The sequence below is a fragment of the Vidua chalybeata genome, chromosome 1, assembly GCF_026979565.1.
Source record: "Vidua chalybeata isolate OUT-0048 chromosome 1, bVidCha1 merged haplotype, whole genome shotgun sequence".
Taxonomy (NCBI): domain Eukaryota; kingdom Metazoa; phylum Chordata; class Aves; order Passeriformes; family Viduidae; genus Vidua; species Vidua chalybeata.
The window spans coordinates 18,148,024-18,171,295 of record NC_071530.1 but is presented as its reverse complement, the minus strand read 5'-3'; the positions used below and the strand labels follow the sequence as shown (position 1 = coordinate 18,171,295).

The 23,272-nt window shown below is 37.4% G+C and overlaps 1 protein-coding gene across 3 annotated transcripts in view; it reads right to left on the bottom strand.

Annotated features, from left to right (window-relative positions):
* The window catches only part of PIP4K2A (phosphatidylinositol-5-phosphate 4-kinase type 2 alpha), a 108,039-nt gene that overhangs the window by 52,426 nt on the left and 32,341 nt on the right, over nucleotides 1-23,272 (bottom strand). Inside the window, exon 1 of one of the 3 annotated variants that reach the window (XM_053950847.1) lies at nucleotides 3,458-3,542. The exons of the other annotated variants lie outside the window; for them this stretch is intronic. The gene's annotated coding sequence lies outside the window, so the exon portion shown is untranslated. Of the gene's footprint in view, nucleotides 1-3,457; nucleotides 3,543-23,272 lie in introns of those variants that run through there. 3 annotated transcript variants of the gene reach the window in all.

The following is a 23,272-nucleotide window of genomic DNA, read 5'->3' as shown; positions in this document are numbered from 1 at the left end:
GTCTCATTTTTGTCATTCAGATCATACAACCCACATGAAAACTGCAAAGAATGCTTCTGTGGAAAGACCTGAAAAGTTCTTGATAGAAGCATGGCAGCTCTAAGCAGAGCAGAGAAAGGAAAGAGAAAGATGTCAGGGATGACCTCAAAGTGCTCCACTCCTTGGTGTTGTAGGGAGAACATTTGTCTTAACACTCTCCAAAGGGAGAGACAAAAGAAATTCCAGAAGATTTTTGAAAACACAGCTGTACAAGACTAATAAATCATGATGACACCTCATTAAATACAACATAAAATAACAAAATGCCGACTGAAAAATCACTACATCCAACATACACGCTCTTTACTGAAGTTGATACCTCTGTACATCAATCTCACCCTGAAGTCACAAGGCAGCTATGAGTCTGCAGAACCAGTCTAGATGCTCTACAAATAAAACTAGGAACATGTAGATATATTACACAGAGATATGAAATTCTAAATTTGTTTTACAGAACTACCATCTCTTTCAGATTGCCAGATCACACAACAAATTTCACACTTGAACGAAGAGTAGCAGAAATGTACATGCATATACATTACAGACAAAAAACGATCCCAAGAACACCTTCTGCTGAATACGGTAATAAATGCTGAACTCAAACATCTTCAACTACCTACGACAAAGTTTGCTTCCAAGATTGCATTTTAGATTATCGAAACTGCATTGATCAAATTTTTATGTGTACTTGCTTTTCTTAATTTGCTGATATGAAATTTCTCTGCATACATCTATAGATTAGCTTTCATGCTGTGGATATTTATATTTGTGCTATGTAATGGCATACTTTTATTTGTGTCTGTAGGCCATACAAGCATCACCTACACAGTGGAATGAAAAAGTCTTCATGTGCATACTTTGGGGATTCTTTGATTTTAAGAAAAAAAAATCTGAAATAATTCTCCTAAGAATTCCCTGCAAGATATGAATGTACACTCTCCCCATTCCTCAGTCAGAAGGTTTGATGGTTTAGTTTTTTTCTGGAGGGATGAATTTTTCAGGGTGCTTTTTGTTTTGGTTTGGGTTTTTTTTTTTCTTTTTTTTTTTTGGTTGGTGTTTTTGGTTGGTTGCCTTTTTTAAAGATTCATCCAAATCTAAGGTAAGTAAAAGTAATTTCTCTAATATTTTTGGGAATTCCTCTCCAGCAGTGTAGGAAGATAAAGCAGGTAATGAACATACAGTAGAAGTGACCTTTGGTAAAGCACACCAGCTGAGTAACGGCATATCCCAGCAGCACAGACCATTAATTAATTTAAACCTTTCAAGTATACGGTCTGGTTGTCTCTGCAATAGGACATTTTTGGATAGATTTGATGAGGCCAGACTGGAAAATGTGCACAAAAGGGAATGGAACACCCATGTCATTAGATCTTCGTGGAAACTGGAACCACATGGGGGGGGGGGGGGGAGAAGAACGATATCCAAAACAACCCCCCCCAAACAGCTCTTGAAAAGCTAAAAGAAAAGGGAAAGGTCACAGGGATCAATTGTCTGCTTCACCATCACTGTGTGAAGAAACAGTCACATCTGAAAGACACTAAATACAAAATGCAAAGAAAACATTGCAAAGAAAACATTGAGTCTTCCAACTTACCTCAAATGAGTATTTTGCGTCTTTCTCTGTGTGTGAAAGTTAAGCACAACAGAAAATGTGTTAAGATGCATACAATACCTTTGACAAGTATTATGTCCATCTCTTCATGTTACCCATTAAATACAGTTAGCTCCCTTAGCAATAGCAAATGAGATGTGCATGTGAAGATAAAAGTTCAGTATTCTAAATTACAATAGGAACTGTTACAATAGCTGTAATAATTACATAAGAAATAACCATTTTCCTCTAAGGAGTGCTTTTGAATGTAATAAAATCATAATCAAGAAACAATTTCCCAAGAAATTGAGATAAACAAGAGATAATTGCAAAGCAAAAATGAAGCAAAAAGAGCTCACTGGTCAGAGGACTGAGTGTTCAGGATCGAACATTCATTTAACTGCAATTACTTCAGAGAAACCACATGTACAGCATCTCTATAATAAATACATATGCATCATATTGAAAAGGAAAATTCTTTTAGTCCTGCAACCTACATCCTTTAATTGCCTTGAATTATTGTTGCCAACGCAAAATTTTGCTGCAGTTTGTCTTTTTTGAAATGAACAATGCCTGCTGTATCTTTGAGGAATTCAAATCCAATAAAATAGCCTTAGAGAATGTATTGCTTTAAATATGAATGACTAAAACTTTAGTTGCACAGTAACCATGTATATTATGTATAAATACTTCATGTGTGTTAATAACATTTGTAAATTCATGCACACATATTAACAAGAGACCCAGAAACCCCCCTTTATGTAATTAATTCAGTATCTTTTGTGATATTAGTATAAACACAGGTGGTTATGAGACTTGGAAACATCTCCCTACAACTTACAAGCTTTAGGACAAAAGAATGTTAAAAGCCTTAGACAGGCATTGCCCCTTCAAACATGCATACAAAAAATCGTGGCTCAGAGTGGTGGCTTGGCCATGGGAGGTGAGAGAGGGCCAAAGCAAAAAGAAGTTTTCAGGCAAAAAACGACTGATTGCAACTCATTTTGCTCCTGTAGGTTTAGCATTGAATTCACACTGTCAGGATAACAGAGGTTGTAATTAAACTGCAAATAAGGGAATAATAAAAGCCTACTGGACACTGAATAAATAGTAAGACTCAGCTGGTAATGATTTTGAAATTAGCACACAGAGAGGTGTTCCCACAAAGCCATCTTACACTGGTGACATTTCAAATAAGCTTCTCTAATTTATATGATTTGAAATCAAGCAATGACTAGATCATAAATTGTTAGGCATTATTAATAGCCCTTATTTAATTCAGATACATTCACCCTAAACACCACATTACTAGGGCAATGCATAATTAAGCATTAGTTTTCATTCTGTCAGAACATAAGCAGCAATAAATTGCTTGTATGCAAAGTAGACAATGAGATATTTAAACTGCATATAATAAGGCAATTTACAGCATATATTGCATGTTTAGCTAGAAGAGTCAGAACAATAATCCTGTTTTCCAGTAGATACAAGCTCATGCCTATTGCTACTATGCTACAGCAAGAAACCTGTATAACATATTACAGCTGATATTACTCATTTAAAAACCCAAATCAAGCAATCAACCAACCAAAAAAAACCCCATAAAAAACCCAATAAAGCCATGCACAATATCCAAAATTTAATCCCAAGAAGACCACAAATCACACCCAGACTACTTAGCAATGCCTGATTTCTTCTGAAACTCTCTTCCTATTTAAAACCTTCATACTCCATTTTTTTTTTCTTTTTTAATTTAATGTTGCAGGTTTAGTATACAGCATAGACACTGTTTCTTTTTATTTTAACATATCAGCCCACCAGACTCACTGCAACTATGCAGGGATGAAGTGCTTTCACACCAAACAGCCTGATGAAACATCTGAATTGTGGTTACAGATCTTGGCAGTTTCACACACAGGAAAATCCCTGCTGCTCCTGATGCTGGATGTGGCCGGACTTGTGGAAGTGCTACTTCTTTTCAGCTGTTTATCTCCCAGCTCTCTCTGTACTGAAAGCTAATTCACAGCAGTCTGATCTGTTGAGACAAACAAGCTACAACTGGTTTGTTACTCTAGGAGCAAGTCAAGTGCATTTTTCACAAATTTGTGTATTTTTAAAGACTGATTTTGGAAGAAGTGGGAGTGGTAGAAAGACTTAAAGAAATTATTGGGATGTAAAACTAGAACTGAACTTTTAACACCACCAGCAGTTCTGAGATTTTTATGTTCAGGGTTTTACTTTCTGCATCACAGCTTCTCCTTTGGCAAAGAAACTTGTACAGAAATATCAAACCATATTTTTGGTTCAGACACAAAGCCACCATTTTGAACAGGCACAGACTTCCTCAATGGCACAGTTAATTCATTTACTGGCAGGTTAATGCTTATGAAAGCAAGCATATGGGCTTCTTGTGGATTGATCTTACAGAACAGGGCTGCAGAACAAGAACACAACAGAGGAAACTCTTTGGAGTATAAAATTTCACATTTAGGGGACTATTATTTCTCATTCTTCCAGCACCTGGTTGATACTATTGAACACCCTGCAAGTCTTACCAAACAGAGCATTTTCCTGATCACTAGAGCAGGCGCCTACAAGATAAAAGTTTCTTCAACTTATTCATTCTATTGTCCTTAAAAAGCCCTTTCTAAAGCTGCTCCTATTTTGTAAGGAGTAGAGGTTTAAGTTAAAGAACTAGGCCGAGTGGTGACAGGCAAGGCTATAGGCAGGCATTTACATCCTCTCCTTCCCAGATGTGGAACACTCTGTGGTATTGCTACCAGGACAGTAAACGCCTTGTGCTGAAGTATAAACTGAAAGTGAAGTGATTATTTTACAACGCTTTGAAATCTACCTTGAAGGGTCTGAAAAGGGTGGATGAGGTCAGCAGCTAATCAATTTTGTGGAAGACATTTGCCTGTTACAGGGCAAAACCATCATTTGATAAATGTCATTTGACAGTTTAAATTACACTCAAACCCATTCTTGCAAGAGAAATAAAAGGTTAAGTTAAGTTCTGCTGCAGAGAAATAAATCAGTTCAGCAAAATACTTCTTAATATGTTTTAAATGAGGTTTTCATAATTTCAATCACACAAAAATTCATGTCTTTCTTTCCCATACCCCCCCCCGCTACCCTGCAAGATAAAAACTATCCAGGCTTTTTTTGTTTTTTTTTTTTTTTTTAATTTTGCAAGATGTTAGACTTTAAAGGATGTAGAAGACTTCTATATAAGTAATTTCCAGTTACCGATTCAGAATCAAGTCCTGAAATTAATACAATTATATGACTAAGAAAAACAGAGGGCAAAGCATTTAACTTTTTCTGAATCTTTAGAATCATTGCAATTTAAGGTATATGAACAGAAAAAAAACCCTAAAAAATTAAAAAGAAAAAAACCAAAATCAAACAAACTTAAACCACCTTCCTGCCAGGTAACAGGCAGCTATATAAAAGAATATAAATTTTACATGTCTCAAAACATCTACCAGCAATTACCAGAGCAGCTTTGTGTTTTTTACAGTTCAGGTGATGCCTATCATTAGATTTCTGGCTTTCAATAAAATACAGTAATTTAATACTAGAAAAGTAGGCCAAACTGAACCAAGAGTATTCCAAACTGCCTTAACATACACTTTTCCTAAAGTACTAACCACAGAATATCTGAAATACTCGGCAAGAGTATTAAATATATATCATATTTAGCAATACTAAGAAATTAACATCTCAATAACAGCTATTACATTTTATCAAAAAGAGTAGCAAGACCTTTGTGAAGTCTTATGGTCTGCCTTTGAATTAAAAAAAAACCAGACTAAAGTAAATTTCACAGCAGACCCCAGATATTTTCATGAGACTTTTTGGCTGCTGTTTTCCACAGGAAAAGGATCTGTTTGGGCAGGGAAGGTCTGCAGTACATGCATCCATGTGGAAAACAGGATATTGTGACATACTCAAGAAAGCTCTGGACAGGATGTTGTCTAAACACAGTCCTAAAACAGAGCAAAGAAATGGTTTCCCAAAAGCATTCATGTTCATTTTTAAATTTGGAGTATCGGGGTCCAAAAATCTAGACTAAGGGTTTTATAGGTTGGTTATCACTCCTTTTCAGAGAGTTTGGAATGACAGGGTTTAAAGAACCTATAACAAAAGCACTTAAATTGCATTTCCTTCCCATCTACTTTGATTGCAAGCTTTTAAGTCTTTCAAGTCTCTTGGACATTTGCACAGTCTAGAATATCCAGAACAGCTGCTGTATACTGTCAGACAAGCATTAAGTCACATTTCTGCAGATTTTGTTAAAGTTCCCATGAATCTCCTTACACGTTTCAATGAGTGCAAAAATTAACACTTCATAATGTGCCAAATAATCAAAGGCCAAAAATAAATTAAGCAGCTCAGATATAGTGTCTGTCATGATAATCCCCCATTCTCCTAAAAACTAGGTCAAATGCCATAATATGTACAAATACATTAATGCCCATTAATGAAATGGAAAATAGAATAATAGAAATATTACTTGTTTGTAGTGGAGATTTTTGACAAGCTAAAGACTTCTAGTAGCAAAGGGCACACAAAAATAAAGTCCTATCTTAGTCCAAAAGAAAATTGTAAAGGACTGCAAGCGCTTTGTATTTGGATGAGTTGTGAGGCACTCTTTAGACATGAGCTCATCCTTGTTTGCAAATGCAATTGTTAAGAAGACCACAAGACAAGGGACACAGCTCAGACAACAATTTGCAAGCTCTTAGCTTGCCACAGATCTGATAAAAAACATTTCTTTTTTGAGCAAAAATATCAAGTTGTCCCCTTGAAACTTAAATTTGTGCTGGAAGGTTGATGCACTTTGACAATCTTTCATATCAATGAGCATCCTCAATTATTGTTTGGAATAGTGATTCAAAATACACACACTTGTCACAAGGTCTGATAGCCATCTGGTCTGTATTTTTCTAATTAAAAAACAAAATGCTTATCTGGCAACAGAAACTTTTAGCTCACTTGGCTTTGTCCTAAAAGCTTCATAAAAGAATGACTGAAAAGAGGAAGACAGTAGGATGCACCAGGTATTTATTATGACATAGGGAAAGGTTTGAAGAAGACAAGTTCAATTCTACATACAAAGTAAAATATACACCTCACACAGATGTTCTGCTAATTCTCTAAATTATCTATTTATTGTAGATTCTAGAAGAAGAATTCAACAAGGAAAGAACACAATTAAATAAAATTACACTTCTATTCCATGAATCATGTTACTAAGGTTTGGAGAAAAACCAAACTTGCCAACCAACCAGAAAACAAACCTAAAGGAGTCTATTAAATCATGCTCATCTCATAACAGCTTTTAAGATTATATTTTTCATGTATAGTATATCTGAACAGGAAAAATTAGTTAATGAAATTAAACATAAAATTCCAGTATCTAGTTGAACAAGCAAGGAGATGCTGTAGCCTTACCTGAATGCTATAACTGAAAAATGAAAATCGATAGAAAAAAATTCTCTTCAACCCAGAAAGGCAAAGTATAATGGGAAAAGAAACCTAAGGAACCATTTTGCATATAAAACTCGTCTGTTTAATGAAGAGAAAGGCTTTAAGAGCATCCTGCCTAGGAAAAACAACCTGGGAAGTATGCAGAACAAATGCCATGAAGCAACAATTTAAGGCATCAGATGGGCCTCATTATTTTTCATAAGTTATAACAAATGTAGAAAAGCCAATTTTTTGCCTATTTTTAAACTGGTATAATGAAGATAATGCATTTCACATTATTATTACAAGTAGCAACAGTATCAAAGAAGACCAATTGTGAAGGGGGTTTAATGTGCTGTCATATATTCCCATCTCACAAATATGTTATTATTTAGAAAACTGTTGACTTGTGAAAAGACGACATTAAAATATGATTCCTTCTGGCCATTTCTGACTATGCATTAGGTGAAGGTTGGAGCTGTGAGGCAAATTTTCTGCAAACAGCAGCAATGCTATTTGCATTATATAAATCTAATTTTAAAAGTTAGTTAACTGACCAAGAGCAACCCTGGGAGTACACAAAGGTCACACCACCAGTGCTCTCAGAAATATGGTGCAGCCTCGGCTGCTCTCGGTAACATGGACCAACAGAATAATTGGGGAGCACGAGGGACAGAACTTGCTCTGCCAGCACATCTTAGCCTGCAGCCCAATGAACCTTTTTTAGCCTCAACCTAAATCTCCTATCCCTCAGCAGAAGTAATATGTAATCACCATGCAAAATACTGTCCTAGAGATCCAATGGGTAAGAATTGCATTTCCTCGGTTTAGAGAAACCCCTCCATTCACCTCTCTGATGCATCTTGGTTGTTGCACTGTATTCCTCTTGCATTTACCATATAGTCTTTTACTTCAAAGTAGTGCAGTGCCTGAGGTTGGGCTAACAGGTCTGTAGTCACCTGTGAGGGTTATCCGCTTTCCAGGTTTTATCAGGATTTGTGGTGGTGCATTCCCCTCCATACCCTTTTCAGGCTGCACTGCAATCTGACAAATGCTCATTAAGTCTCAGCCTTGAAAACAGTACCTGGGCTCAAGCTCCTCTTGAGCTTATCAGAAAGACTATCTGCTCCCAGGAATGGCTAACAAGCTCCTGTTTCCCTTATGAACAGCCTTTGAAAATTTTTCTGCCTGAACGGCATATGGTTCTTGTTCTTACACTTTCAAAGAAAGTGCTGACCCAAAGTGTGGCCAGGATGACACATATGACTAAAGCCCACTCTCTTGCAACCCTATAAACAGTGGTCCAAAATGAGTCCTTTGAGCTCTTCTGGGCTGCAGTGGGCTCTGACCAGTGACCTCCCTCTGACTGGGGTCTCTCAGAGCCAGAGAACCCTCATGGTTTGCATGGAGGATCGCTGACCGAGTCCTGGACTCAAACCTCCATTCCTGAAGGCTCAACCCTTCACCCAACAGGAGATGCAGGGCATTCAGTCTTTCACTGACCTCCAAGGGGAATCTTTCACAGGTGCCTTACCTGCACTGACTCTTCATGTCAGTGTACATGCACATGTGCATATGCTACAGCAAATCTGAGAGGAATGCTGCTTTCTTAGATGTTTAAATACCTTGGATATTGAAGCGAGATAGGCCTGTAAGTAAGCTGGTGACATATGACTTAACCTTACTTAAATACTGCTAAGTGTTTGTTCTTTTGCTGAGTTGCTAAGCATAACTTCAAGATTATAAAGTTAGGTTAAATGCTACTAAGTGTTATTCCTCTGTTAAAATGTCATGGTTAAGTCATAAATTAAGTTTAAGGTGTAAGTTAAGTTAGGTATAAACTAAGTGTTGCTCCTTCATTAAATTATTTGGTTTAAGGTAAAAGGTATAAGTAAAGTACTGTTGAGTGCTGTTCAATGCTGTTTTAGGCCATGTTCCTTTTTATCTCGCCCTCACTGCCCTTAACAGAGATATCCTTAGACAGTTCACAGTTCATTTCTGTTTTGATTGCCTGGATTTTGTTTGGTTTTGCTGTTGCTTTTCCTTGCTGTCCCTTAACTGTCCTGTAACTACTGGAGTGAATCTTGCCAATGAACTTTGTCATGCTGTCGCTTAATATTAAATCTGGCTTTTGCTGATATCCTTGCCAATGATTTTTTTAAGCTATCTCAAACACTCCTTCATAATAGGATCCAGACAGTTTTGCTGCATGAAGCCACTGTATGGGCTTCATTTATGAAAATGCTCTCAGAGCAAAAGCAGAAGCTCTTGCTGGTCAAGACACCATGACATCTGGAAGAGGACATGAAAGGCCTTAACATCCCAAGGAAACCCAAAAACAGCCCAAACTGAATAGCAAGCTCAGAACAGACATCTGGGATTGTTTAAAGGTTGTTTTAGCACTTTCCTGTCCACCTCATGGTCACTGACTTTTTCTGTATATAGTTTCTAAACTTGCATTAATCTCCACTTCTCACAGACATTAAAATACACACTTGCTTGGATATATACTCTGCAGCTTCTGGCTGCTGAAGCAATGAGTTTATGTGCCACTCTTCCAGTGTTTGGGAAAGACCCGTATCCAGGTAAGGTTATAGTGAGCTGGGATTTGCTACTGCACAGGATATCCTTTTTCCTCACAGAATCTAAATTTATTTTGGCAGTAATATTACATAAAAAATTTCATTAATTCATTATCATTACTTATGAGATACTAACTGCCCAGATATAACAAGTGTAACGTTCATTTTGCTGAAGGGCAAGTATTTAAATTATTGCACATTATTTCAAAACCACAGAAAGCCTTCCCAGCCCTGCAGAAGAAGAGGGGTGTAAGGGGAGGGTGTAGCAGAGCCACCAGGGGCTCACTGTCTCCCAAGTCCTGTCATCCTCCTAGTTCAATTAAATCGGGAGTTGAGATAATTATACAACTCAAGGTAAGCATCTTCTTTATCCCTTGATAGGAAATAAAACAATTTGTTAAAAGCAACATAATATAATTGTGTGACCTTTTTCGTCTGTTTACAGGTCAGAAAAAATCAGAGGATTTCCATAAGCTTAGGGGGACAATAGGACACGTCCAATAGGCAAAGACATAAATCCGCTTTCTATTTATACTTTTTATAGCCCATAAATAAAAAGCAACCCCAGTGGTTTTAGTGCTGTTAATCTGAACATGCATCAGTGCATCTGAAGGGAGAGCAAACAGAAATTACCAAACTTTGTCATTCAGTAAGCACAACACCACCACCACATTGGTTCAACTGTAAAGACAAAACTAAACTGTAATGACACAGTTTTCTGCAGCAGCTTCTATTATCCTAGCCATGATACCACTGCGCCAAATCCAGTCAAAAAGCATTTCCCATGATGAGGTGGTTGGTGACAGTATTTGATCAGCTGCCACTCATTTCCTCTCCTGAACCCAGGAATCACATTTCCACGACTCAGAGAGCAAAACCACCCCACAGAAACTCTCTCTCATCAGTGACATGCAATACATACATCAGGTTATGTATTGCTCATGAACAGTGTGAGAAAGATTATTTCCATATGTGAAAATCCAAATTAAAAACATTTAAAGATTTAATTTACCCCTTAAGCAAGAATTTCATATACATATATACATATTTTACATATACACACAAATAATTTAATAAAAAAGCCCTGATCTGCCAACATGCATTTTCAACCATTAATGCTAATCTGAACACAGCAAATTCTCCAATGCAAATTAAAAAAAAAACCAAAAAACCAGCAAAATGAAGAGTTCTGAATAATGCACCCACAGTGAGCACAACATTGCATTTTTGAAGAGCTGAAGCCACATGGTATTAAACCAAGCAATATTTTTGAGACCAGAGGCAGGAGCAGGCTGCCTGCACAGCACAAGGGCCAGTTAACTCAACTCACAGCTGCTTTGCATCACTGCACCAGCACAGGCAATCTGGAATGTGCACCCTCATGCCCTCCCTGTTCCTCTGTGCACACATACTCATTGTCCCATTTTCAGTCTAAGAAATATTTTCCAAAAAAGTGTTAAAAATGAAATACTGCCCTTAGTTTTCATTTAAATATAAAGATCTGAAAAACATACTTTTTTTTTAAAAGAGAAACTCACAGTAGGAGCCTGTGCCATTTTTCTCAAGAAGACTGAGACCACAAGCTACTATACTTTGTAAAATACACGGTAAAATGAGACATAACAGTAATCTGCACTAATGACAACACAGACACTGATTTCTACAACAGCAAAGTGAAGGGGCTGCAGGGTCAGGTGTGATGTGTTGGCCCTCCAAGCCATAAGGAGTCAGAGGGAAGTTCACATGCAGCAAGTTAAGGATCCTGCTTGTCACTTTTAATCCACCAGGTAACATTCAAAACCCAGGATGGACTAAAACTATCTACTTCAAGCTTGTAAACTCAGGCTTTTATTTCAGGTATTTGATGCCCTACCATTATATATGGAAACATTTATGATTTTGTACAAATTTGACTAAAATGCGCAGTTAATACTGGGGCACTTTACAGGAAATCTAAAAGAAACACCTCTGTCTAGTTACAAGAAAGCTTTTGAGAAGAAAACAGGCTCAGTGAGCCACAGGTGTTCTCAGAAAAACATACAAACAAGTCAGTGTTGCCACCATCACTGCTAAAGTAACACTTCAGATCTGCCCCATTTTTTTCTGCTTTTGTACCAAAATTTTTCCCATTCTGACATGCCTGGGTGTGTGGTCAGTTGTGTGACAAACCAGAGCTAGAGCCAAAACTAAACCTGCCAAAAAAGGATTTTTGTTCATTTGGATGACTTGCCAAATCTGCTCACTGTGAGGCTGCAGGGAAGTGGAGGCAGCAGAGAAACGTTTCCTCCTGCAATTCCTTAGCCTAAAGTGTTTGGACTATGAGCTAAAGCCCCTCAAGTTGGGAGCACTGCTTGCAGTTTGAGATGTGATTATTACACAAAGTGAAGAAAAGTTAATCCAAAAATGTACTTTAAAAGTTAAATGAAATTTGAACTTCAAAACCTTAAAAGACAAAATGAAAAATGAACCTAATGACTGAACCTCCTGCACATAAACCTATTTTGACATTTGATTTTGCTGCCAACATTTAAGTACTTAAAAAACCCTGAGTTTGCTGAACTGCAAAACTAACTTTGGGTAACAAACTTGTTTTTCAGGTGCAGACAGAATATTTTCTTCACTTCTGCTAATGAAGTTGAACACGTAGGTCATTTAGAGTTGAAAAACCAATTGGGACTCAAAAAAAAGCAAAAAAATACTTGTTTTCCTTTTCTGGTGCCCTAATTAAAAAATGTTATGGAAGATGAGATTTAGTTTTGAAATCTTAAAGCGTGTTTGTGAGTTGAACTGATTATAGTCTTCAGATAATACTTCCTTTGTTTAAAAAAAAATATTACAAAGTCAAGTATAAAACTTGGTTTGATTAACTTATTTTCTAGTTTGTATATCCAGGATATTTAAGGTTGCTTTATTTAACTTAGGAAAAAGAATGCTGGTTTAGTGCATTGCTTTGCAATATATCAGATGGAACTTGACAAAGGGGATTTAAAAAAGGATCTCTCAAAGAACAAACTCTTGCCTGCCAGCCCACTGTCAAGAATCTTCAGAGGAGACTGACATGCAGTAGACCTTCCTACTTATATAGTACTGACTTCATTAAATACAAATACAAAACAGAATTAAAATCAGTTACATATCAATATCAATCAGTTGCTTATCAATTTAAGCTTCATTTAAACTTCTGCTTTAGAATTCACTCCAGTCTGCTGCCTCAGAGTCACTTAAGCAGACCCTTGTTTGACATGCTTTTTGGCTCATGTTACCTTTTAGAACCTGAATGGATGAGATTGTTCTAACCCCCAAGTAAACAGAATTTCATCTACTCACAGCAAGAAAATGTACAATTGCTAAGCAGTCATCAAGAAAATAGAATAATCTTCAATTCTTGGCTAAGAACTGCCACGCCTAAGCATCAACAAGATTGAAAAAGCATGCATCATTTAAAAGAAAAACATTAGGTTTCTTTTTACCTTAAAATATTGTTCTTCTTTAATTCAAGTCTGTATGACAAGTTTTCAATATTTACACATCTTTCCCAGGTAAATTTTTTGTCTCAATATAAAAGAAGACTTGTAAAGAACTTTGTGTATTTTTCAAACACAAGACAAACATATCCTTTTTTTGAAAGCCAGATAGTAGAGAAAAACCCATTTACTCTAATGATTCAGAAATTCTACAAACTTAGTGTTAAAATTTTCTTTTTAAAATTTGAAGCAACAAATAGTGACACACGCTACCCTGGCCTAGGCTTACAGAAGCAGTTATGTCAATAAAATCTTTATCAGCCAACAAACTTTATATCACAAACTCTAAAACTTGAATTCAAACAGCAGTGAAGCCCAAAGCTCTGCTGAACTCTTGGCTAGGAAGATTATCTTTCCAATTCTCATCTCTGTTTCCCTTAGACTGAAGACATCTTTGCAGGCTTCAAATACAGGAAGGCTGCCAGCACTGTAAGGACATCTTCCTGTCTTCAGGTTCCCTGTATTGTCTCCCTTCCACCTCTACTGTCTAGCAGTAGATAAGCCCAGAAGGCAAGACAGATCAAGTAAAGCCAATTTTCAGAGCTGCACTTGGCACAACACGAGGAATATGTTGTTTTTATAGGGTCATAATCCAGGGGGAAAAAAGAAAACACTAGAAAAATTAAAAAAAAAAAAAAAAGGCAAAAAAAAGTTTCAGACTACAACGTGTAAATTCAATGGGATAAAAATGACTCATGCAGCCCTGGCTAGTTCAAGTGACCTCAAATACTAACACAGATACCATTAAAGAAAACACTAAATAAATACACATTCTAAAATAACACACCATCTATCTGCCAGTGCTAAGAATAGCCTTGTACTAATCTTTTCAAATACTGAATGATGGATAAACAGATGCTGTCGTACTGTGATCTCTCTAACCACAGCAGTGGTTGTGCTTACCCGACCCAGGACTGAAAGATCTAAAAGCAAGTATTTTACTTGTCTGCCCACTGCCTAAGAGAAAAGGTCTTCCATTTCCTCCAACACAAGGGCTCCTGAAAATCACCTGCAGTGCAAATGGGCTCTAGAGGAACCAGTGCATAGGTATTCACAAACAATGAAGGTAATTTATCTCTCTGAAGAAGCAGAGGTTTTGTTTCTCAGTGTTGTCTTAATGAAATAAAACATGTCAAAGAGACTACAACCAGCTCAGATGAATCCCACAAGGAAAGCAGCCCCATTTCCTCAACAGTAAGGTGGAATTAAGGACTAGTACCAACCAGGAAGGCATTTCAGTTACTTCTTTTGAAGTGTTAGTACACATGTAACATATATACAGAATACTGTAGTCTTACATTTCATTTTGGTTTACCATCTGGAAATTAGTTTTACTCAGGTTGTAATGCAGTTAAAACTAGCTCTGCACTTGACAGTATCACTAGTAAACCACAAAGTAGACCTAATTTATGCCAGCAAAAAATTGCACCTCTGCCAGAATAGCTTACTTCATCTCAACGTGAGCTGGAGACATCAGTACAAGCTGTTTTGGAAGGAGTGCAGTTTCACAAACAAATCGAAAACACAAAACAGATCTTGTCTATCAACTATGCTTGTCAGAAACCAATTCCTTTTGAAATGATGGCTGGTGCACCTGGGTCTTTTGCACCCAACCTTACACAGATTTTTGGACACCCACTTTAGAGTACTTCTCACCTGGTTTTCAGGAGAGCACAACAGAAACAGCTCCCACTGACTTCTGTTCAATTTTGGAAAGTCTGTGCTTCCAAAAATTAGCTCAACAATGTTTCTGATTGAGGTTTTAACATGAAAAATTAATCTCTGCAGATAAGCTCTAAGTCAGAGCTTTCCAACTGAGATAGTATTAATTGTTGTTGAAACGTCTCCGAATTACAGTCAAAATAAAAATCCACAATGGACATAAGTTAGCATTAAATGATGAATTTACTATTGGCTATTGGTTCTATACAAGGCATGTTTTCTGTAAAATATGCAGCTCTTAAAGCCTAAAAGTAATGAAAGGTCAGTGACATAAAACAGGAACAACTTTAACTTCAGAAAGCATGAATTTTGCTGTTTAAAGAATCTCCTGATAAAGCAAATGCTGGAGAGAATGTGATATGAAAACAACTATTGTCCTATTTCCCTTTCAGAAGTGCTAATTCACAAACTGTCACCAGCTACACGTTTTGTTTTTGAAAAAACAGGAACAATTTTTAAAACCAGTATCACTGCAATAATCTCTCTTTCAGCTCCTGACACCATCTCACACACCAGACATTTCAGCTCTATTTTAACGAGTGCTCTGGAGGAAGCAAAACATCCAGAGGACTTAAGGCTCCACTCAGAGATAAGAAATGCATCTGCAGTAAAATTATTGAAATGCTTATGTAGTTCTTTAATAGCATGTATCCCATCTTTATACAATTAGTAATTTTAGTATTTTTTTACAGAAGATTCTTTGAGAAGAGGCTGTTTAAAGGAAAGATATTCCCGAGGTCACAAATTACTGCAAATTTGCTGCTTTATAGAACCTAGGGGAAAATATAAGTGTAATTTATTCTGAAAACATCAATTTCATTGTTAACACTTTAAAAGCATATGGAAAGCATTTGTTGTAATAGAGAGGAAAATAATATTCAAAACATTAAATAAATTGTTTCAACAAAGAAGTTTATGCAACTTGCTTTTTACCTTAATAAGAATTAGAAATTGCCTTCTTTCCTTGTGCTACTAATGTATTTGAATAACAGCCTGAATTTGGCCACAGAGTGCTTTTTAACAGTATGCTTAAGTGCTCTGCTTACATTAATGCCTTCGGGCAAGCAGTAAAGCCAAAAGCAAATCTGGCCTTTAGTAACTGCGGTGTAGGCACTTCCAAAGCAGTTTAGTTCTGTGTTTTTACTAAAAAAACCCAAACAAACATTCTGCTCCCAAAACAACCCCCAAAACACTTCACTAGCAGCTACTTACCTGTCAGATTGGGTGCTGTTTCAGTTGCTATGAGACACTTCCCATCATGAGTATAAATCAAATCCAAGATGCAGCCTGCCAGAGCCTGTTACCAGCTCACAGCTATACAGTGACCAAGAGCACCTCAAGTGCTCATACCAAGTTGTTAACAGCCTCTTAACCGCCTCTCTTCTTCATCCCATCCAACCAAAATCATCTTTTAACAAACTCCTGATGTACAGGAAATACAGCAAACACCTACATAATTTCTCACGCACTTCACTTTCCTTCCTCTATCCTCCTTCAACAAACTTTGGTCTTCCCCAGATAAAAATTACATTGATTGAAGGATTTAACTACAGGTTGCTTAAAGATTCAATGCACTCATTTAAGTTGTAAGTAAGTAATTCTGTAACTACTAATTAAACAGAATTCAACTGACAATGGAAATAACGAGAGTTGAAGCACAAGTTGGTAAATGCAGCTGGGCCATATCATGATAGGAACCCAGTCAACAACAAACTGGGTCCAGAATGATCTTGCTACAGTCAAGTATTTAAAACAGGAAATAAGATATAATGATCTTAGTGCACAGAAAGAAGTGCTTTAATTCCCAGTGGAGTCGAGGGTGACTAGTTCAGCTCTAGACATCTGCTACTGTAGAGGCATGAAGGATTGATGTCATTTATCATTCCTTTGCTGCTCTGCTATTCAAATATTTTCAAAGCACCTATTTACTGGGAACTATTATGTAGTAGGAACAACTTTGGAGACCAAGGATAAAGACTGTTGACTCTCATGCAAAATACATTTTACCTCGCAGAGAATATAAATACACACAAGCAAACAGCCAGGGGGACATGCAAAGGTGCTAGAAGAAAAAAACCCAAATGAGACACACAACAAGCAGAAGGCCCATGAGCAGCTGCTCTTTTTGCAAGAGTCAGACCTCTGCAAGTGCTCTGAACTATCAGTAATGCTCACCACAGGCTGAGGAAGGGAAAGAGAAGGAAGGAAGAAAGAAAAAAATACAAAGCCTTAGTTTTGGTTTCTTAAACTTGATTTGATGAGAGTTATAAATAAGCATGTGTCTTGTCAACACATTTCAACAAGAAATATGCAGTGTTATTGACAGAAAATATTTTCCTGGCTCCAAGTCTGAATTATCCGTCATTTACACTTTAACTAGTTTGAGATCTGTTCTCTTTTTAAATAAGTATATTATGCTTCCTGAATATTTTTCTGATGTTTTTAAGCTGTATTTTGCAATTAGCCACAGATTATTAACTGTTTTTTAATAAAAGTACAGGTAGGAAAAAGTAATTAGTTAAAATAATCCTAGACTAGAAAGAGCAACTAGCAAACACATTTATACCACCAAAAATTATTTACTTTTTTCTGAAGTCTTAACCAGGCCAGACTTTCCACCTCATGTGCAGTGAGTCTAATTTTTTGATTAGTATATAACCATTAGCATATGTAATTTCCATGTGGAATCTTTCTATTTCATGCACTAATTTGCCCATGCTTTCAACTGTAGAAAGACTCCTAAACACCTTAAATATAAAATCCTGGATACACTATTTAACCTATAATCACATCATCTTTGATTTTGTGAGATTTTTAGTTAGGAAATCTAAATTATTAAGAAGCAAGAGTGCTGCAATTCAAAGACAATTGCTCTTATCAGTCATTGCCCAAATTAAAACATCTAGTTATAGAAAAAGCATTGAGAAATGGTTAATGAACTGGAGGTGCTTAACTCTACTTTAGGAAAGAGCTGACAGGCCTTAGATCAACTCTTACAAAAAGAAACACACCTTTATCCCAAGAGCACAGAGGGAAAAACCTGCTGTCACATTGGTGAGGAGCCATTTAGCAATGTGGTGACGTACAGCACCCTAGAAAGCTTGTGCTAAAAATATCCACTTTTTCTTTTTCTGGAAAAATCAAAACACACTCAACCTCCAGAAGCAGTAATCTGCCTTAGCAGAAAAGGAAGAATACAACAACAATAAAAGTCGTAAATATAGTTTCTACATGCAATGCAAATAATTAACTGATTACAGGATGGATTTGCTTTTTGGGAGGACCAGAACAAGCCCAGGAGGATGCTCTGTTCACAGTAGCCATTTACCTCCCAGTGTTACAGCTCCAGTGAAGATCTCTGCCTTTGGGAAAAGCAGCATTTAAATCCAAGCATCTTCATTTCCTTCTCCCCCTCCCTCAAACTGTGCTCTACAAGAAGCCTTAGATCAGTTGTGACAAATCTGTGGCTGCAGACATAATCAAGTCAAGCAAGCAGTTATTAGGAAAAGTATGTAAAAGTTTACAATCACAAGAAAGATTCCTTGCAAACACTTTCAGCAGTCAGGAGCATGGACTCATCTCAATAGTGTCTTTCATAAATGCACATCAGGGTCTCTTCCAAAATAATCTTTGTTTTCTGCTGAATCATCATTAATCAAAAAAGCCCATAACAGATTAAACTAGTTTCATAGCAGGTTTTTTGTGGGTAGCCTTCCTCTCTCTGAAATGCCATACCAAAACATTGAATTCATGATAAAACAAGCCAGAGCCTTCAAAACAGAAAGAACAAAACAATTCTTTTATCTAGAAGGCGAAAAAAAAAAGCCACCATTGTTTGCACAACAGAATGAATGCTGATGGCAATATTCAGTTTCAAGACAAACTAATACTGTATGGAACCTCCAAGGTAGGACAGATACCTTAAAGACAAGACATTTGAAGTGCCTTTGACAGGAGTGTTAAGCGTTCAGACAGATAAGAAGTGCTAAAGAGACCTTCAGTGTTTCTGACTTTGACATAACCACAGCCATGTCTCAGCCAGTATGCAGCAAACTGGTGTCTCCTGACACCAAACATCATACACAGACATGTTATAAGCTGCTGCTTGACTTTCTATCCCAAAGGCTGTGGATCAAAAACATCTACAATGATGTCTGTGGAGCAGCCTCATAAAACCACTGAAATAAAAAGATGAATCACACACTCAGTGTCTGTCTTTCCCATATCCAAGAGAATAAGGGCTAGGCTGCAGAATTGGAACTACAGTAACTTAATGGAAATACCCACTGATACTGACAGACAGATTAAGAGGAAGAAGAGCCAAGAGCTGTGTAGAAGGAAACTAAATGAAGGAGAGAGAAACTCAGTGGTAGGAAGGAAGAAACAAACAAACAAAAAAAAGAATCCAGGTAACTCCCAAGGTATCAGCATGATGCTCAACCTAAACCAGCTATTTTTGGAATTACAAGTTGTTCTGGGCACATCACCTGCCCAACTATCTTTGTAGTTGTGCATGTTTCTAAAATAAACAAACCAACATGTTACCTGGCCTTTCATACATAGTGATTTAGAAGGGAAACAAAAGACTGAATAATAATATGGGTAAAATAGGAATTCTGCATTGTATGTAAAGCACTGCAAGTGATATTCTTGTTCCAGTCTTTTCTGACCCAGATCTTGATATTGTAAGAAGAGCTAAGTCAGCTGCTTCCTGAATTAAACTTAACTGCTTTTCTATAAGCTGAACAACAAAAATTGTAAAGCCTCAGTAAGAAGAAATGGCAAAAAACCCTCAAAATGGTATTTCCTTTTTTCCTGAAAACCATTTTTCATATGAATCCTAATGTCAAAGCAGTTTTTTGGTGGGGAGCTACAAAGAGCCTGATGACCTAGTGCATCCCACCCTTGTGCCTCTCCCCTTGATGAGCCACAGGAACAGCTACTGTGATTCCTCCTTCTCCCTTCAGTGGTTAACTGGCTGAGATGGCTCATCACTGCACCACGTCACTGCCACAGCCAGCACGAGACAGCGGTATGGGGTGACACAGCACGATGGCAAGCAGCAAATTAAGCAAAATATTATACTGTTGCACAGTATTTCATCCTGAGCAGTGCCCAGCACGACCCCATGACAGTTTCTGTCCATATCAAGGCTTTCCATTCATTTGTGTCAGGTTATCAGCTGGATCTAAACTGGTGTCTTGCCTCAGACTGAAGGGGACATTGCCAGGAGATCAATGGGACATGACTGTGGCAGTCTAAATTTTGCTGGACCACAGATATAAATAAGCAAATGACATAGCATATATTCTGAAGCTCCAGAAGTCTCCTGAGCTTTCCAAGCTTTCAAAGACTGAATTAATAAAACTAATTTTCATGTTATCCTATATTGCTAAGTTAGCAGTAGGTTCTAGCATCTGATTATTCCAAGGTATCTCCAGTTAACCAAGAAATCCAGAGATGCTTTCCGCCAATGTTAAAAAAAACACCCATAAAAAAACATTCAAGCCCAAATAAACTGTTTGTAGTAACCTACAGCCTGCTTAAACAGAGGTATTTAGTGCTCACATGGAGTCTACAGTTCATTCAATTTTTACTTTACCTCTTTATATAATTCCTGCATACTTGAACAACAAAAATCCTTATGAACCACCATATTTATTGGCTGATATTAACTCGCGTAGTAACTCCCACTGCACTACATACATACAGCCATAATAAATTATTAGTATTAAGAAAATCACATTTTGTTAAACAGTTAGGTCTCACTGCCTGTTTGGAGACAGCTTTAACACCAAACAGCATGAAATTGCACTCCCCAGTAGTAAGCTACCACTATTTCCCTGAAAAAAACCCAATTAAATCAGGGATTCTCATGGGAAATTATGTATTTGATTACAGCACTCCTCTTTCTGAAAGTTTAAAAATTAGTTTAAAAATACCATGCCCCAACTTGAAAATATAAACATGCATTCAAAGCCCCACAGGTGGCTCAGATCCAATAGATCAATCCAAAGTCTTCAAGATTTGGAAACACAAGACAAGTTTTTCAAGTTTCCTCCAGCAGCACTTAAGGAAGCAAGTGATAAAGCTGAGAACATACATGCAAGTAATTTCTACCTTATCAGACCTGAAATTTTACCTAGGTGTACACAGGGGCAATAGGAACTCACACAGGTATATATTTAAATAGGCCCCACCTGCACAAGAGTGAAACCCTGCCCACTTAGAGCCTCACCCAGGACACAAAACCCATCCCTGAAGCTATAAAGCTTGCACTTCTGGGAAACATAGCACTCTGTGCTGCTCCTGCAGTAGCGACAGATTAGTCCAAGTAACACCATCCTGAGTATTTGTAACAGCATTAGAAGTCCCTAACCAAGCAAGGAGAGGTCTTGGAGTTAGATGCTATTTACACTGATGGCTAAACTTCAAAGCAAAAAGAACTAGGACAAAAATAGAAGGGTTGAGTCTGCCTTTAAGTATTGTTATTTCATTATTTTAGCACATTAAAAAAACAGTAACACTCCCTCCAACTCAAGAACTTGAAACTACAAAACAATTTTGTTCTAATGATAAATATTTATCAGTACAGATGTAAGAACCTTAGAGTGGACTACTTTAACAAGTCCTTCTAGTCTCACTTAATTCAGTCGTGTTTTGACTTTTCAACAGGAGTTTATTAAGTATACAAGTCACATTACATTACCTGAAGATCAATAAATAAGCTAGCATGAACTCAAGACCAGCATTTTTCCCCCAGAATTGCTAGAGAAGGTAACAAGCTCACTTGTGCAAGTCTACTGGAGCACACTGGCACACACTCTGCCAACTCCTGACTTTTATGCATCCCTGCTGTGCTTTTTGAGAATTAGGATGCTGCAGCAAAACATGTACTCTGATTGAACTAAAGGTTTACAGAGTTTTCCTTAAAAAGGAATACATGCCAAGCCTTGCTAATTATCCCAAAGACTTCAAAGTAACAAAGATATATTTGAAATAGGAATAGAAAAGTCACACCACAAAATACTCTTCCTCTGCCCTTGCAGAGGTTAGGATTAGAGAAGAAGTAGTGCAGTCTGGCTATATTTTACTCAGTGCACACTTTCAAACCAGTGCCTGATAAACAGGAAACCAAACATTTAAAAAATCTCTTATAGATTTTAAGTGCAGTTGTGCATTTTAAGTGCATTGATTTTGAAGTGCAGCTGATGAAATTTTGAGCAGGCAATATAACAAAATACTGTAGACCTGGTTTTTGTCCTGTCTTGCCAAATAAGTGTTAAATATAATAAAGAGACCTTCTATAACTCCCTCACACACATTCTGTTTGGTAAGGAAACTATACACACCAAATATAAGAAGCTGACTGTTCATTACATTAATAATTTCTTCTACAGGGAGGAAATTCCTTTATTCCTTCCTGAAGGCCCATCACCACTGCAGTTTGGTATCCCAGGCTTTGCAGAGCTCCCCCCAGTCCCACCTCTTTGGCTGAGTTCCCAGCAAGCACAACACCTCAGGGCAGCAGTTGCTGTTCCAGGTATGGGCCACTGGTCTGACTGATCTGTTTTTCATTCAGAGGTGAAAGCACCGTTTTCCAAACCGCTAGGCTGACTACAGACCAGATTCCCTTTCCTCCTACAGTAGCCATGAAAGGAAAATGCAGGGCCTGTGCAGCTCCTGTGAGGCTGTGGATGAGGGCAGTTTTGGGAGATTAACTCCCATACCACCGAGCACTGCAAGCTACTGGAATTGTTTTGGAACAGTCAGGACCACTGCCACCTACCTTGCCACTCTCTTACAGCTTGCCTCGGTACAAGAAGAAAGTGAATAATGACATGGACAGTGACAGTATCCAGAAGTTACCTTAGGGATGCAGTGACATTTTTTTAAAGCATCAGAGATGAACATGGGCTAAAAGAAGCAGACTATGCCACTCTGATCAGCTACTGTACGATGCCAGAATGAAAAGGAGCATTTTTCTTCCCTTCTGCACAATCCTGAGCTGTAGAGATCACACAGTACCACAAGAATCTCTGTTCAGTTTCAAGCCAACTATCATCAGCTGACAGCACGGCAGAAATCAAAGGATCCATTTAATTGCTAACCACTTGTTGTCAGATCAGCTGTAGACGCTTCTCTGACAAGGGTGCATGTAATTTAAAAGAGAAAGATACCACAACAGGAATGTCTTGATATTTCATAGTAAGATGATAGTGCTTGTGTATGATTTTTTCATTGATACTACTGAATTTATTTTTGATACATCCTTCAGCCCATAAAAACAGAGGTCTATTTTGTTTGTTCTGGTGCTTGATCAAACCATCACATGTTCC